Raw genomic sequence first — 17,675 nt, forward strand, 5'->3', positions numbered from 1 at the left:
CCATTCAGTAATGGGGCTAGATGTCATGATCTTAGTTTTTTTTTAAATGTTTAATTCTTAAGCCAGCTCTTTCACTCTCCTCTTCACCCTCATCAAGAGGCTCTTTAGTTCCTCTTCACTTTCTGCCATTAGAGTGATATCGTCTGCATATCTGAGGTTGTTGATGTTTCTCCCATCTATCTTGATTCCAGCTTGTAACTCATCCAACCTAGCATTTCTTATGATGCCCTCAGCATATTGGTTTAACAAGCAAGGTAACAGCTGAAGGCCCTGTTGTACTCCTTCCTCGATCTTGAAACAATCAGTTGTTCCATACATACAGGGTTCTAACTATTGCTTCTTGACCTGCATACAGGTTTCTCAGGAGACAAATAAGATGGTCTGATATTCCTGTCTCTTTAAGAGCTTCCCACAGTTTGTAATGATCCACATAGTTAAAGGTTTAGCATAGTTGATGAAACAGAGATAGATGTTTTTCTGAAATTCCCTTTCTTTCTCTAGAATACAGTGAATGTTGGCAATTTGATCTGTAGTTCCTCTTCCTTTTCTGAACCCACCTTGGACATCTGGAACTTCTTGGTTCCCATAATGCTAAAGCCTAGCATGCAAGATTTTAAGCATGACCTTACTAGTATGGGAGATGAGTGCAATTGTCCGGTGGTTAGCACATTCTTTGATACTACCCTTCTTGGGAATTGGGATGAGGATTGATCTTTTCCAGTCCTGTGACCACTCCTGATCTCCCAGATTTGCTGATGTAATGAATGCAAACCTTGATGGCATCCTCCTTTAGGGATGTGAATAGTTCTGCTGGAATTTCATCGCATCCACTAGCTTTATTAGCAGCAGTGCTGCTTAACACCTACTGGACTTCACAGTCTAGAATGTCTGGCTCCGGTTGACTAACTACACCATCATAGTAATCCAGTTCATTAAGATTTTTTTAATACAGTTCTTCCTGGTAATCTTTCCATCTCTTCTTGATCTCTTCAGCATCTAGTAGGACTTTACCATGTTTATCCTTTATTGTGCCCTTCTTTGGGCAGAATGCTCCCTTGATGTTTCCAATTTTCCTGAAGAGATCTCCAGTCTTTCCCTTTTGTTGTTTTCTTATTATTAAGTACTGTTCATTGAAGAAGGACTCATTATCTCTCCTAGCTATTCTCTGAAACTCTGCGTTTAATTGGATGTACTTTTCCTCTCTCCCTTGCTTTTCACTTCTTCTCATTCTTCTGCTTTCTGTAAAGTTTCCTCAGATAATCACTTTGGCTTCTTGCTTTTCTTTTCTTGGGAGGATGATTTTGTTCACTGCCTCCTGTACAGTGTTACAGACCTCTGTCCATAGTTCTGGCACACTGTTAACTAGATCTAGTTCCTTGAATCTGTTCATTACCTCTACTGCAAATTCATATGGGAGTTAAGTCATACCTGGCTGGCCTAGTGTTTTTCCCAGTTTTCTTTAGTTTAACCCTGAATTTTGCTATGAGAAGCTGATGATCTGAGCCACTGTCAGCTCCTGGTCTTATTTTTGCTGACTGTATACAGCTTCTCCATTCTTTGGCTACAAAGAATGTAATCAATTTGATTTTGGTATTGACCATTTCATGCAAAGATGGGCTCGATAAAGGACAGAAATGTTATGGACCTAACAGAAGCAGAAGATATTAAGAAGAGGTGGCAAGAATACACAGAAGAACTGTACAAAAAAAAGATCTTCATGAGCCAGATAATCACGATGGTGTGGCCACTCACCTAGAGCCAGACATCCTGGAATGTGAAGTCAAGTGGGCCTTAGAAACCATCACTATGAACAAGGCTAGTGGAGGTGATGGAATTCCAGTTGAGCTATTTCAAATCCTGAAAGATGATGCTGTGAAAGTGCTGCACTCAATATGCCAGCAAATTTGGAAAACTCAGCAGTGGCCACAGGACTGGAAAAGGTCAGTTTTCGTTCCAATCTCAAGGAAAGGCAATGCCAAAGAATGCGCAAACTACCACATAATTACACTCATCTCACATGCTAGTTTTTCTTTGGAGAAGGAAATGGCAACCCACTCCAGTGTTCTTGCCTGGAGAATCCCGGGGATGGGGGAGCCTGGTGGGCTGCCATCTATGGGGTCACACAGAGTCAGACACCACTGAAGTGACTTAGCTGTAGCAGCACATGCTAGTAAAGTAATGCTCAAAATTCTCCAAGCCAAGTTTCAGCAATACATCAACCATGAACTTCCAGATGTTCAAGCTGGTTTTATAAAAGGCAGAGGAACCAGGAATCAAATTGCCAACACCTTTCAGATCATCAAAAAAGCAAGGGAGTTCCAGAAAAACATCTATTTCTGCTTTATTGACTACACTGAAGCCTTTGACTGTGTGGATCACAATAAACTGGGGAAAATTCTTCAAGAGATGGGAATACCAGACCACCTGACCTGCCTTTTGAGAAACCTGTATGCAGGTCAGGAAGCAACAGTTAGAATTGAATATGGAACAACAGACTGGTTCCAAATAAGAAAAGGAATACATCAAGGCTGCATATTGTCACCCTGCTTATTTAACTTATATGCAGAGTACATCATGAGAAACGCTGGGCTGGAAGAAGCACAAGGTGGAATCAAGATTGCCGGAGAAATATCAATAACCTCAGATATGCAGATGACACCACCCTTATGGCAGAAAGTGAAGAGGAACTAAAAGCTTCTTGATGAAAGTGAAAGAGGAGAGTGAAAAAGTTGGCTTAAAGCTCAACATTCAGAAGACTAAGATCATGGCATCTGGTCTCGTCACTTCATGGGAAATAGATGGGGAAACAGTGGAAACAGTGGCAGACTTTATTTTTGGGGGCTCCCAAATCACTGCAGATGGTGATTTCAGCCATGAAATTAAAAGACGCTTACTCCTTGGAAGGAAAGTTATGACCAACCTAGATAGCATATTCAAAAGCAGAGACATTACTTTGCTGACTAAGGTCCATCTAGTCAAGGCTATGGTTTTTCCAGTGGTCATGTATGGATGTGAGAGTTGGACTGTGAAGAAAGCTGAGTGCCAAAGAATTGATGCTTTTGAACTGTGGTGTTGGAGAAGACTCTGGAGAGTCCCTTGTACTACAAGGAGATCCAACCAGTCCATCTTAAAGGAGATCAGTCCTGGGTGTTCATTGAAAGGGCTGATGCTGAAGCTGAAACTCCAGTATGTTGGCCACCTCATGCAACGAGTTGACTCATTGTAAAGACTTTGATGCTGGGAGAGATTGGGGGCAGGAAGAGAAGGGGACAACAGAGGATGAGGTGGCTGGATGGCATCACTTACTTGATGCACATGAGTTTGAGTGAACTCCAGGAGTTGATGATGGACAGGGAGGCCTGGCCTGCTGCAATTCATGGGGTCACAAAGAGTTGGACACGACTGAGCGACTGAACTGACTGACTGATTGACTGTTTGGTAACGTCCATGAGTAAAGTTGTCTCTTGTGTTGTTGAAAAGGGTATTTGCTGAGACTAGTGCATTCTCTTGGCAGAATTAAATTAGTCTTTGCCCTGCTTCATTTTGTTCTCCAACACCAAATTTGTCTGTTACTGTTAGTATATCTGACTTCCTACTTTTGCATTCTAATCCCTGATGATGAATAGAATAGCTTTTCTAGGTGTTAGTTCGAGGAGGTCTCCTAGGTCTTCACGGAACTGATCAGCTTCTTTGGTATCAGTGGTAGGGGCATAGACTTGGATGACTGTGATGTTGAATTGCTTGCCTTGGAAACAAACCGAGATCATTCTGTCATTTTTGAGGTTGCACCCAGGTACTGCCTTTGGGGCTCTTTTATGAGGGCTACTCCATTTCTTCTATGGGATTCTTGCCACAGTAGTAGATATAATGGTCATCTGAATTAAATTCACCCATTCTCATCCACTTTACTTTGCTGATTCCTAGGATGTTGATGTTTATTCTTACTATCTCCTACTTGAACATGTCTAATTTTCTTTGATTCATGGACCTAACATTCCAGGTCCTTATGACTGTATAATTCCACCCCAAGAGAAATTCAAGTATATATTCACACACACACACAAATGTGTACATAAGTGTTTGCAGCAGCATTTTCATAATGGCCAAAAAGTGAACCCAACCCAAATGTCTATCAATGGATGAATGGATAAACAAAATGTGGTACAGCCACACAATGGCATATTTTTCACCATAAAAGGAATATGGACCCATGTAAGGATTAGAAAGATACAAAGAAGACTCCATAGCAGACTCTAGGTTTACACTAGTAGGCAGAATTCAGAAGTTCACTGAATTTGAGAAGAATAAAGGCTAATACTAAATTTGGACTGCATAAGGGAAAATGGACAGGGACATGGAATCATTGCCCTCTCTGTAACAACCCTGGCTTAAGTTTAATTGGTTTTCATAAATTGTTAAGTGAACATAAAATATCTTCCTTTTCTAGTACTAGGCAGTCTCACTGGGCTTTATCTGCACAAAGGAAATAAAAAGCCACTTAATAATTGAACTTTCTGTATATATGTGATCATTTGTGTGTGTATTCAAGTGAGGAAATGGAAACCTGCAACTAGAATATTGCTTTATCATCCTACAAAGACAAAAGTCCAGAGTCTCCTTCTCTGCTTCTGAGACAACTCCATTCTCTACCCAGCTACAGCACTTGGGAGCAAAAGACCTGGTCACATGACTGAGGCACTCCATCCCAAGGATAAGCCCTGTGTAGTACAGTCCCTTTCTTCTGTACTGTTATAGGGATAACAGAGACATTTCAAGCTCTGGCAATCCAGATCAGAAGAAAACTGGGCAATTACTGTGGACCAACAGATGTGAATCAAATTCCCTGTTGAGTTGGTGACTCAGACAATGAGTTGGTTTGTAAAACTCTTTATGAGTGGAGAAGGTGAGTTTGATTTTTGTCCCTGTTTTTGTTGGTGTTTATATGTGCTTGTGTTCATGAATTTAAATGCTTAGTGTCTCTATAAAAGTATTTGAGGCACAAGGACAGAGTAGAACACAGGGTATAAGTCTTGGGGGTTGGAGCTATTACTCTTAGGTCTGGATAAGCTGTTTTCTCATTCCCTAATTAGCCATCTCTAAGTAGTTCTTACCTCACTCATCTATCTCATTATATATTGATTATTCTTCTACCTCACTTCTTTCAGCACACTTTAATTTGTGGATACTATCACTCTTCCCATATTTCTCTTCATCATGTCTGTGATACTTCTGGTAATATGCTTCCTGAATATTGTGAAACTTCTCTCACAATTCAAACTCCTTGAGTAATTTCACTTTAATCTATCCATCATGGCATCTGGTCCCATCACTTCATGGGAAATAGATGGGAAACAGTGGAAACAGTGTCAGACTTTATTTTTGGGGCTCCAAAATCACTGCAGATGGTGACTGTAGCCATGAAATTAAAAGACACTTACTCCTTGGAAGAAAAGTTATGACCAACCTAGATAGTATATTCAAAAGCAGAGACATTACTTTGCTGACTAAGGTCTGTCTAGTCAAGGCTATGGTTTTTCCTGTGGTCATGTATGGATGTGAGAGTTGGACTGTGAAGAAAGCTCAGTGCCGAAGAACTGATGCTTTTGAACTGTGGTATTGGAGAAGACTCTTGAGAGTCCCTTGGACTGCAAGGAGATCCAACCAGTCCATTCTGAAGGAGATCAGCCCTGGGATTTCTTTTGGAAGGAATGATGCTAAAGCTGAAACTCCAGTACTTTGGCCACCTCATGCCAAGAGTTGACTCATTGGAAAAGACTCTGATGCTGGGAGGGACTGGGGGCAGGAGGAGAAGGGGATGACCGAGGATGAGAAGGCTGGATGGCATCACTGACTCGATGGCCGTGAGTCTGAGTGAACTCCAGGAGTTGGTGATGGACAGGGAGGCCTGGCGTGCTGTGATTCATGGGGTCGCAAAGAGTTGGACATGACTGAGCGACTGAACTGAACTGACTGAAAGTAGTGAAAAATCACCTTGCAAAATTGAAAACCAGTACTCTCATGCTGAGCACACTGCATAATAATGAAATCAAGCCTTTAAGATAATAGATTGATGTGGAATTGTAAGTGAGTATTAACATGCATGATCAAAACATTTTAATGTGCACTATTTAGAGGTTTTAAGAGTGGAGCAGAAATCCAGTCTCTAGTGATTATGGCTCTAATTCCTATTAAGTAGTGAAAAAGTATACCAAATAGTGAACTTGAAAGATAAACAATGATTTGACCAAGCTTATAGATCATCAGTGTCTATTCATGCACAGTTGGTGAATAAGGAAAAGAGTGCCCCTAAAAGAAAAATTTTGTCTTGTCATTAGTGGGGACCCTAAAACATAGTAGATTTATATACTTTTTCCATCTCCAGAGATTTAATTATCACTGTGAACTGTTTAAAGCTTCCTCTGAGAGTAACCACGTTGTCCTCACTTACTCTGGTCCTTGATAGCACATGTAGCATCCACCAAGGAAAGAAGATCCATCATAGCCACACAAAGTCCTACATCAATTTACCCAAGCTCTCCCAAGTATCAATTCAGTGTCTCCTTTCTGGAGAGAGATAGAGGTTACCTGAACTCTGGAGGAGGCTCAAGCTCGGCATGTATGTAGAGTGTCCTTAAAAGGAAGCAGCATTGCTTGATCAGTGAGTACACCATAAACATATCTGTAGTTGATTTTTTCAGATTTTCATCTTGGAATAATTTACCCAATATTAGTCTGGCCATTTGTATTTCAATCCTGATAGCTGTGACATCTTATAATTTCAGGTGTAAGAAGCCACATGAAAATGGTAAGTCAGAGTCATCTTGTGATCTAAAGCAAATACCTTCCTCTTAAAATAATTTACCTTTGAGTTAAGAACAGAGATGAGTATACTCTGAGCTTCTCAATGCTGACGTAATCTCCAAGCAAGAGATGTCAATGTACTTTTATATGGTCACATTTTTAGGTACAGTTCTTTGCTTAGTGCTGGGAAATTGAATTTGAAAAAATTAAATAAAAAGGAGTATGGTAAATGTGTAATATACAGAATTGTGAGACTCTGAACATTTTGAATAACATGAAAATTTAAAGGGACCATTGACATTTAGCTTTGAATGAAGAAAATTTTGGAGAAGGTAAAAACTATTTTCAAATATTGAACACTCTAATATTCAGCAAGTCGGAATAAGTATTGAAAATATTAAAATGGTCATCTTAGATCAAATGGTGAATAACTTCTTAAAAACCAATTTTTGTTTCATTGTTTTTCACTATTGTTTTGCTGAAATTTTGTTTATCTTCACTCTAATCTTTATTATTTTCTTTCTTCTGCTAGCTTTGGGTTTAATCTTTTTTTTTTTTTTAGCACCTCGTGTGACTGAGCACACACAGAGCTACAAATTTCCCTGCTTTCACTGTATCTAGGTCTCAAGATATTTGCAAAAAAATGTTGTTATTTCTTCTTTGACCGATTGGTATTTAAGAGTGTGTTGCTTAATTTCCACATAATAGTGATTTTCCTAGTCGTTTTTATTATTGATTTCCACCTTCATTCCATTGTAATCAGCAAAGATACTTTGTATTGACTTCATTATTTTAAAATTCATTAAGGCTTTGTGTGTGTGTGTGTAGCTCAGCACACGGTCCATCTAGAGAATATGATGTGTTCATTAGAAAAAATGCATATTATGCTGTTTTTCAGTAGAATTTAATGTATACATCTGTTAAATCAGATTAGTTTAATGCTGTTCAACCCTCTGTTTCTTCATCAATCTTCTACTTAGTTATTCTATCCATTATTGAAAATGGAGTACTGAAGTCTCCAGTTAATACCACAAATTCCTCCAATTCTGTCAGTTTGCTTCATATATTCTAGGCATCTGCTATTCGGTGCACACATGCTTATATTTGTTATATCTTCTTGGTGATTTACACTTTTATCAATATATAATGTCCTTCTTTGACTATTTTGACAAGTTTTGCTTTAAAGTCTGTTCTCACTGATAGTAGTTTGATTCTGTCTTGGTTAGTATTTGAATGGAACATTTTCTTCCATCATTTCAATTTCAACCTGTGTGTATTTGTATCTAAAATTAGTCACTTTTAGACAGCATATGACTGTATATTTTTAATGTCCTTTAATGTCCTCAATCTATGTCCTTTGATTGAGTTTAGTCTATTTACATTTGAAATAATTAGTGATTGAGAAAGACTTTTACCTTCTTGCTCCTTGATTTCTGTCTTTAGGATTTTTGTCTTTCATCACTATCTTTCTCTGAATTAGTTGTCCTTTTATTGTGACGCATTGAAATTACTTAATCAATTCCTTTTTGGTATATTCCATGGATGTTTTATTTGTGCAGAGCATGGAGTAGCATCTAATATCCAAAAGTTTGAACAACGTATTTTGAGTTGACAGCAACTTAATTTCAACTGGGTCAAAAGTACTCTACATATATGCAGCTCTATCTCTCTCTTGTGATTGATGTCAAAATGATATCTTTCTATATTGTGTACTCATTGACATGGATTTATAATTATTTTGAACATTTACCTTGTGTAACTATTATAATCTTGTGTAACTATTATAAAATGGAGTTATAAACAAAAATTACAAATAATGCTAGATGGTATATTTTCCCTTGTGCTAATTTTTACTGAATATATATATATTGATATGGCTATGAAATACTTCTAGCATCTTTTCATTGTTACATATATTAATAATTTTCCCTACCTTAGATAAAATAACCAATCATAACACTTATAATTTATTCTTTTGTATTTTATTGACACAGTTATCAAATTGGCAAATTTTAACCCTTTTAAATATTTGTAGGTGGACTAAGTCTTAATGGAAGTTCAAGTATAACATAGCTCTAGATTTCTTGAAAATTTTATATGATGAACACATGTAACTATTGTCCTGAGGTATTTCCGAAAGGAAACCGAATATCATCATAAATTTAAACATTCTGTTTTTCTGAAGACATTTTAAAATTATATTGTTTTCATAGAGAATATAATTTAATAATACATTTTTGCAAGGTACATTAGAGGTTTTCTATAACTGCTGCTACATGTACAGTGTTAGACAGATGGGTACCTTTACTGTGCACCTCCTTATCACTTTTTGTGTCATACCTGTGTCATGTGTGTGTACATTTTAGTCTGAAAAACTCAATTAAAGATGAACGATGGACATCATTTAATTCAGTGGAAGTCCTATCATTCCTTTTCTTATTTTTCATTGCCTATCTTAACTCTTCTTGTGCCAACCAACATGTGGGGTAATGCAAAAAACAAACAAAACATAAAAGACTTTGAGGTGTTGAAATGCCCTTTAGAACTTTAATGAGCCAATTCTCACAAATATGAGTCAATATGTTGTCGTTCTTTAGTCAATAAGTTGTGTTCGGCTCTTTGGGACCCCAAGGACTGTAGACCAACAGGCTTCTCTATCCTTGAGATTTCCCAGGCAAGAAATGGAGTTGGTTGTCATTTTCATTTCCAGGAATTTTCCCAACCCAGAGATCAAACCTGGGTCTCCTGCTTGGCAGGCAGATTCTTTCTCTTCCTCACGAGGGAAGCTCTAAGTCAATATATATCAAAGAGTAAATTATAAAAGGGGTTTGAATTTTGTTCTTCTCTGTTCCTGACAAAACACATTCATTTGGAATGAACTGTTTCTTCCTTCCTTCTACTTTTTTAGAGAACAGTGAATACGAAAAGGTAAGTACCAAAAATGTATTCCACTGGGGACCTTGTCATTATTTCATCTGTTTCTTGTACCCTTGCCTCAACAAGCAAGGATCATCTTCCTCAACTCACATAAACACATATTTTTATCTGATGTTTGTCTTATTAGCTTATCTTTCCAACTGAGTTTACTCATTTCATTTGCCATTTAGTTTTCCCAATCATTACTTCTTTGATTGGTCTTCTTGTTGCAGTCAAGAGAACAGGTAGAATTTTCATAAATATTATCAAGATGTCTTTGAAATATCAACATATTCAAGGTATATGTAAGATTGCTCCAAGTAAAATTTTGTTCATTTGATTTAAACTTCCTTTACCGTCACTTAGTGCTTTCCCTCCCTTTGCCCCACATGATGTAGTGAAAATCAGCTTTTTCAGGCTGGCTAAAAATAGAAACTCAAACTCAATAAAATTACATAGTAACTAGTGGACAAAATCTTTGAGCATAGATACACCCATAAACCTAATTCTATACTAGGCATTTATAGAGCAGTGATTCTGTTTTCTCTAATACAGTGTTTGAGATGACTCTACATAATGTAGCTACGACAATATGAGAAATGACTGTGTTTAACAGCAGCCTAGGACCAAATAAAAGAAAACAAACCAAATAATAAGTGAGTACTGCTTCCTGTGTGCTTCTTTGTGTGTGTGAACATGAGTAGTCTTCTGCATCCAAATAGTGTAAATTTTAAAAACAAATATTTCATTAGGTTTGAATTTCATATCTTGGGCCTGTCTTATGAAATTGACATTGATCTTTGCATTTATGTTTTTCAGAAGATCTTCAGAAAAAAGTTGGTAAATTCTCTGATATCCTTTACTTCTGAAGCCCTTTAATACAACAGGTTTCTGTATGTCTCTATGATTCCCTGTCTTTTAAAATATCTATAAGCCATTTATTGGCCCCCTCTGCTCCTGGATATCCATTTTTCACATCAAAAATTCTGATGTTGTACTTCTCCATATTTAAGTTCTGCTCATTTCTGTCTCCCTACTTTCCATAAATTCCCATTCTTCTTTTTCATTTTATGTCTTTTGTTCTGTGTAGACATTGGCTCCTCCTATCTTGTGGTGGCACTATTCTGGTAAAACAAGCCTCTGCATTTGTTTGTTTTAAAAATAGTTTATACCTCCTTAATTTTGAAGGATATATCACTAACTTTAGAATTCTAGTTTTTCTTTTTTTCCTTTTTCCTTTTCAGACTTTCAAGTTGTGATTTGATAGTCTTCTGGTTTGCATATTTAATGACAAAGAATTATAAGAAATTTATTCTTATTTATTTTATGGTAAAATGTCTTTTTCTCAGACTGTTTTCCAGATTTTAGAAAATGTGCCTTGGTGAGGAGCTCTTTTTGTTTACCCAGCTTGGGGCCAGCTGTAACTTTCTAGTTTTTTAAAATTTGGGGACATTTAGACAATTATTTCTTCTTCACTCTCCCTGCTCATTACAATGCTTCGAGGATCTAAAACACATGTGTGTCAATTCAGTTGATGCCATTTACCTCTATGCTTTCGTTTGGTTATATTTCATTTCTGTCTTAATTTTTAGTTATTTACTTCTGCAGTGTCTAACATATGCAGTATTGAGTAAAGTTTCTAACATTATATTTTTATTCTAAAGCATTCTACTTTTTTCCTTTTTGTACTTTTTGCTTTCTCTCATAATGTTTCATGTTTTTAAATTAGTGAACATATTAATAATTCAGACAAAAATATGGCATTTAAACTATTATTTAATTCCCTCATCTGTTATTCCAGGTCTTTTTCTTTTGTGTTCTTCTCTCCTAATTATTGATTGTATTTTCCTCCTCCATCTAGCTAGTAACTTTCTGTAGGATGTTGGACATTTAAACTTAATTCATTGACTTCTGGGGCCTCTGTTTTGTTTTGTGAGTACTAAATTTCTCTGGCACAGAGTTAAGTTACTCAAGAATTGGCTTGAATATTTAAAGGTTTGTTTTCAGTTCAGTTCAGTTGCTCACTCATGTCTGACTCTTTGCAACCCCATGGACTGTAGCCCTCCAGGCTCCTCTGTCCATGGAATTATCCTCGCATGATATTGGAGTGGGCATGTCCTTCTCCAGGGTGTCTTCCCAACCCAGTGATCGAACTAACATCTCCTGCATGGACATGGAAGCAACCTAGATGTCCATTGGCAGAAGAATGGGTAAGAAAGCTGCGGTACATATACACAATGAAATATTATTCAGCTATTAAAAAGAACACATTTGAACCAGTTCCAATGAGGTGGATGAAACTGGAGCCTATTATACAGAGTGAAATAAGTCAGAAATAGAAACACCAATACAGTATATTAACGCATATAATGGAATTCAGAAAGATGGTAATGATGACCCTATATGTGAGACAGCAAAAGAGACACAGATATAAAGAATGGACTTTTGGACCCTGTGGGAGAAGGTGAGGATGGGATGATTTGAGAGAATAGCATTGAAACGTGTATATTACCATATGTTCACCAGTCCAAGTTCAATGTATGAAACAGGGCACTTGAAGCCAGTGCACTGGGACAACCCTGAGGAAGGGAGGCGGGATGGGGGTTCAGGATGGGGGACACATGTACACCCATGGCTGTTTCATGTCAATGTATGGCAAAAACAACACGATATTGTAAAGTAATTAGCCTCCAATTAAAATAAATAAATAAATTTAAAAACATAACTCTCAACTTTTACATTGCAAATACATTTTTAGTTAACAGGGCTTTGAGGTCCAAACTGCAAGTTTTACCAATGGATTCAAAATATAACTTGTCCTGTGTGGGTTTAGGACTAAGTACTAAGCCCTACCTTTACTCAAAGATTAATTATACATTAACTACCTTCATGATTTTTAGTGACATACAACACATTTTGAGTGAGGTATCGGTGTCTTTATACTCACGAAGACAGTGATAAGATTCAGGAAAACTCAATTGTGATTGAAACTCTTGAGAAGAACGAAGTTCAAAATATTTGTTTGGATAAGGAGTGGCTGGTTTGATAACAGGATCCTTGAACAATACACTCCCTTCCGCCTCACTTGGATTTGAGGGCTTAACAGGAGCTGACAAATAAGGGGTAGGAGGCATGGAGAAGTCAGCCAGCCTAAGACTGCATTTCTTAATTCTGGGTTGTACAGTATAATGAGCTTCTCTAATGGTTCAGAGGTAAAGAATCTGCCTACAATGCTAGAGATCAGGATTTAATCCTGGGTTGAGAAGATCCCCAGAGGAGGAAGTAGCAACCCACACCAGTATTCTTGTCTGGAAAATCCCAAGGCCAGAGGAGCCTGGTGGGCTGCAATCCATGGGGGCATACAAGAGTGGGACACAACTGAGATGGGAGCACTAGGACACAGTATAGTCACTTGAGAATATATTTTAAATTACCGATTCATATCTCTACCTTCTCTTCCTTCCTTCCACCCCTGAGAAATTTCTATTTGATTAGTCTGAGATAGGACCTGGGCAGGATTGTCAAGCAGTAACAACTCTGGCTTAGTTTAATTGGCATGTAATTGGTCTACATAAATGATTAAGTGAACATAAAAGTTCTTCCTGTTTCAGCACTAGACACTCTATGGTTGAGTTGCATGAAGAGAAACATTAAAAAGAAATCTAATCTGAGATTTATCATTGAGTTTCTGTGCATATGCAGTTATTTGTAGATTTATTCAAATGAATAACTGCTTCTGAAGTATTGTTTTATGATCATACAAGGTTCAGAGTACAGGGTCTCCTTTCCTGCTTCTGGTTAATTCCATGCTGCACCTGCAGCACTCAAGAACCAGAAACCTGATTCATATGACTGAAACTTCTCTCTGATCCAGGGATATTGCCTTGGGTCATATAATCTTTCCCTCTCTGTGTTTTTAGAAGGGACACAAAGATATTTCAAAATCCTGCCAACATAACTCATGACCAAGCTGAGACTTTCTCTGGGCCACAAGTGACTGACATGAAACAACTTCCTTCTTAAAATGGTGACTTATCCAATAGATCACTATAGAAAATCACCTGTGATGAGTGGAAGTCATAAAGGTGAGTTTTATTTTTAATACTGCTGATATTGTTTGTGCTTTTGTGTGCATGAGAGAGAGAGAGAGAGAGAGAGAGAGAGAGAGAGCAAGCCTGTATGTCTAGCTAGTGCTTCTTACAAAAGCATTTGAGTCACAAATATAGAGCGGACCTCAGGGTACAAGGCATGAGACTTGGATTTCCACTCCCTCAAGCCTGGTCAATCTGACTTCCATACATTCTTTTCTGTATGTCATTAGAACATCACTTATTTCAAAAATATAATCAGCAATTAGCAATTAATGTGTGATATTTGCATTCTAAACTCATAAAAAATTACCTCATAGAACTGAAAACTAATACTCTCATACTGGCTTCCCTGGTGGTTCACACAGTAAGGAATCTGCTTGCAATGCAGGAGACCTGGGTTCAAAGCCTGGGTCAGGAAGCTACTCTAAGGGAATGGCTACCCACTGCAGTATTCTTTCCTGGAGAATTCCACGGATGGAGGAGCCTGGCAGGCAGGCTACAGTTCATGGGGTTGCAAAGAATCGAACGTGACTGAGCAACTAACACACTTTGCTGTCAAAACTGGCGACTGTAATGATGAAATAAAGGCTTTTTTTAAGGAACACATTTCTGTGGAATTCCAATATATTATTTTAGTATTTTTATATTCATGAATTTTAATATCCATGGTGAATATGTTTTAATGTGCAGTAATCAGAAATATTTAGGAGTGGAGTAGAGATCCAACTTGTGGTGGCTAATATTCTGATATATAGTAAGTCCTGAAAAAATTGATGTATAATGCCACTGTAGGTGAGTAAGCAACCATCTCTGTTTGGAAAAATAAGCAAGGACAACTCATGAACAGATAGAGATTGGAAAAAGTTTTTCTGGCCATCAGTGGGGTATTATTCAAATTATTGTAACATAAGATTTACATAATGCTCTAAAACTGTTTTATGCAAGAATATGGCATTGGACTACTTTGATGTTAACTTTAAACATTGAACTGCTTTGCAATATGTAGTGAAGACCTTTTTGTTGCAGCTATTTTTTAAATTAGAATGGCTGATATGTACAGGTAAGTTTTTTCAGTGTTTCCTTATGTACAAGACCATATATCACATACACATTTTTGCTATTATTGATTAATCTGTTTAGAGTCTAAAATATGCATATATAACAGAAAAGATAATGTAGTTTGTTACATTGACTTCCTCAATGATGATTATATGTCACTTTTGAAATTGAACACAATTTTTCTCATTGCTTTACTTATTATGATTTTATGCATGTATTTCATGTACATAATAATTTGCTTGCTTTCAAAGCAATACTCAGTAGTGGAAAAATATGAGGACAAAGAAGTGACGAGAATGAGAGTCCTATGGATAGGAATAGATGTAGGAAACGTTTTCGAAAGACACATCAATTTATATTAAAAAATGAATGGAATGGTAGATTCCATGCTGTAGAAAACTGAAGAACACTGGTTGAAAAATAAAAAGCTGATTTAGCAATGTTATTGCTGTTGACCATTACCTGTGAATTTGCAGTATAATGCTAGGAGAAGAAGTATAATTATACATGATAGATAAAACAATGGCAGGTGATCTGGTCACTTTTTGAGGAAGAAGATAGGATGAAGGAGCTAAAATACTGGTAGATGGTATGACCATTTACCTAGAAGGAGAGTGGGACAAAACTTTCTGCTCACACAGTACCAATAGCAATTTAGTAGATAAAATCAGTTCTCTCAGGCATTTCTCAGGCACTTGGCTGAGAGAATAGGTAGGAACTGGTGGATCTCTAGCAAGAAGAATACTAATATAAACAAAAAGAAGTGAGAACATTTTACACTTCTTTTGTGTAAAATACATCCTTACATATAATGAAACTGTAAAATGACATTTCATTAGGTAAAGATGGCTACATCTCAGACTTAAATTCTTAGAATTCTTGAAATTTATATCAATTACTTAGATAGTCATTAAAAACAGCAATTAAATAATCTGAATGACATATAAGACTATATTATTAACTTCAAATGCATTTTCTGAAAAAATTTGAACATAGAATTTACATTTAAATGAATGAGCTTTTTCACATAATTTTTAAAGGTTATGCTCCACTTACAGACTGTATTGCCTGTGTTGTACAGTACATCCTTGTAGCCTATCTTACACTCAATAGTTTGTACCTCCCATACCCATACCACTCTTATGTTGCCCCTCCCTCCTTTAAAACTTTATATAAAAAAGAATGAATGTTTTTCATGTAGGCCTCCAAAGTGAAGATCAGATTCAAAAATGAAAAAGGATCTTCCCGTTTATTGCTTATTTCTCAGATTCTTGCTTTTGTCATAAAATTTGATTATCTTGGATGTCTTACATAGTGACTTGCCTCTCCAAATAAAATTTCAGATTTTATCTTTTATGTATTGTTGTAAAGTACTGTTATGTATTGAAATTTAAGTTTCTAGGAAATCAATTGGAAAAGATTTTGCTATTTATACAAAATTCTGTTGGACTCTTAGCCAAATTTATATCTTTAAGGAAATTATCTGCTAGCCTCTGTTAGTTTGCAGTTAGACATTTTAAATGTTTAAGTGAAGCACTCATAACTGGAATATTTAAGTGTATCATTTTTACTGTTTCTTATTGAGGTATAGTTGATTTATAGTTTCATGTATGCAACATATTGATGTTTTTGTGTATTAACACTCCATTTAAATTATTATATAATGCTGCTACATACTCTGTGCTGCATATTACATTCTAGCATATTATTTATTTATAACTAGCAGTTTATACCTCTGAATCCTCCTCCCCATCTGCCCTCTTCCCCCAACTTTCTTTCTCTTTGTAAGCACTAGCTATCTCTGTATCTGTGTCAGTTTCTCTTTTTTTGTATTGGTATATTCGTTTTGTTTTTCAGATTCCACATATAATAGAAAATATACAGTATTTTTATTTCTGTCTGCCTTATTTCATCAAGCATAATACCATCCAGGTCCATCCGTTTTATTGTAGAAGGCAGAATTTCATTTTTTTGTGGTTGAGTAATATTCCATACATGTATATTCCACACACGCACACACACACACACACACACACACACACACATATATATATATAAGAAGGACATTTTTCAAAATAAATGAATACGTAGAAAATGGGATTTCTTACACAACTATCTAGAAAACACAATAGCATTTTATTTTGCTCTTGTGAGTTATATAGTGCCTAATGTACACATTTATTTGCTAAATTTCAAAAGGGGAGGAGAATAATTACTTGTTGTTTTTTAATGTAATCACACTTCCTCCTTGCAGCACCAAGAATATGATCCTCTGTACCACATTCAAGGCTTAGGACTCCTGGGCGTTTCTGAGGCTGCACACAAAGCAGGAAACGAGGCCTAAAAGATGACTAGTTCCCACTGAGCTGGAATGTGACATGGGGTCTTAAGTGGGAAGGTAGCTTCATGTAGCATGGATGATTAAGAGTCAAAGCAAGAGTCGAAAAGTAAAAAGGAAAAAGAGAAATGGTTGTGAAAAGAAGGTCCAGATGGGTTACCAGATTCTGAAAAAAATATTAGGAGGCTGAGTATGTAGCTCACATCACACTGAAAGCAAAAATTAAGGGTTCTGAGTAGACAAATGGGAGAATAGTCTGATAGCATGCTGTATGAATACTTTATCACAGACTACTGGTGCTGACATTTCACTACTGTAAATATATGTTTGAAACTTTGATGCTGTTGTTGTTTAGTTGCTCACTCTTTGCCACCCGGTGGACTGCAGAACACCACGCCTCTCTGTCCTTCACTATCTCCTGGAATTAGCTCAAACTCGTGTCCATTGAATCACTGATGCCATCCAAACAT

The sequence above is a fragment of the Ovis aries genome, chromosome 20, assembly GCF_016772045.2.
Source record: "Ovis aries strain OAR_USU_Benz2616 breed Rambouillet chromosome 20, ARS-UI_Ramb_v3.0, whole genome shotgun sequence".
NCBI classification, from domain to species: Eukaryota; Metazoa; Chordata; class Mammalia; order Artiodactyla; family Bovidae; genus Ovis; species Ovis aries.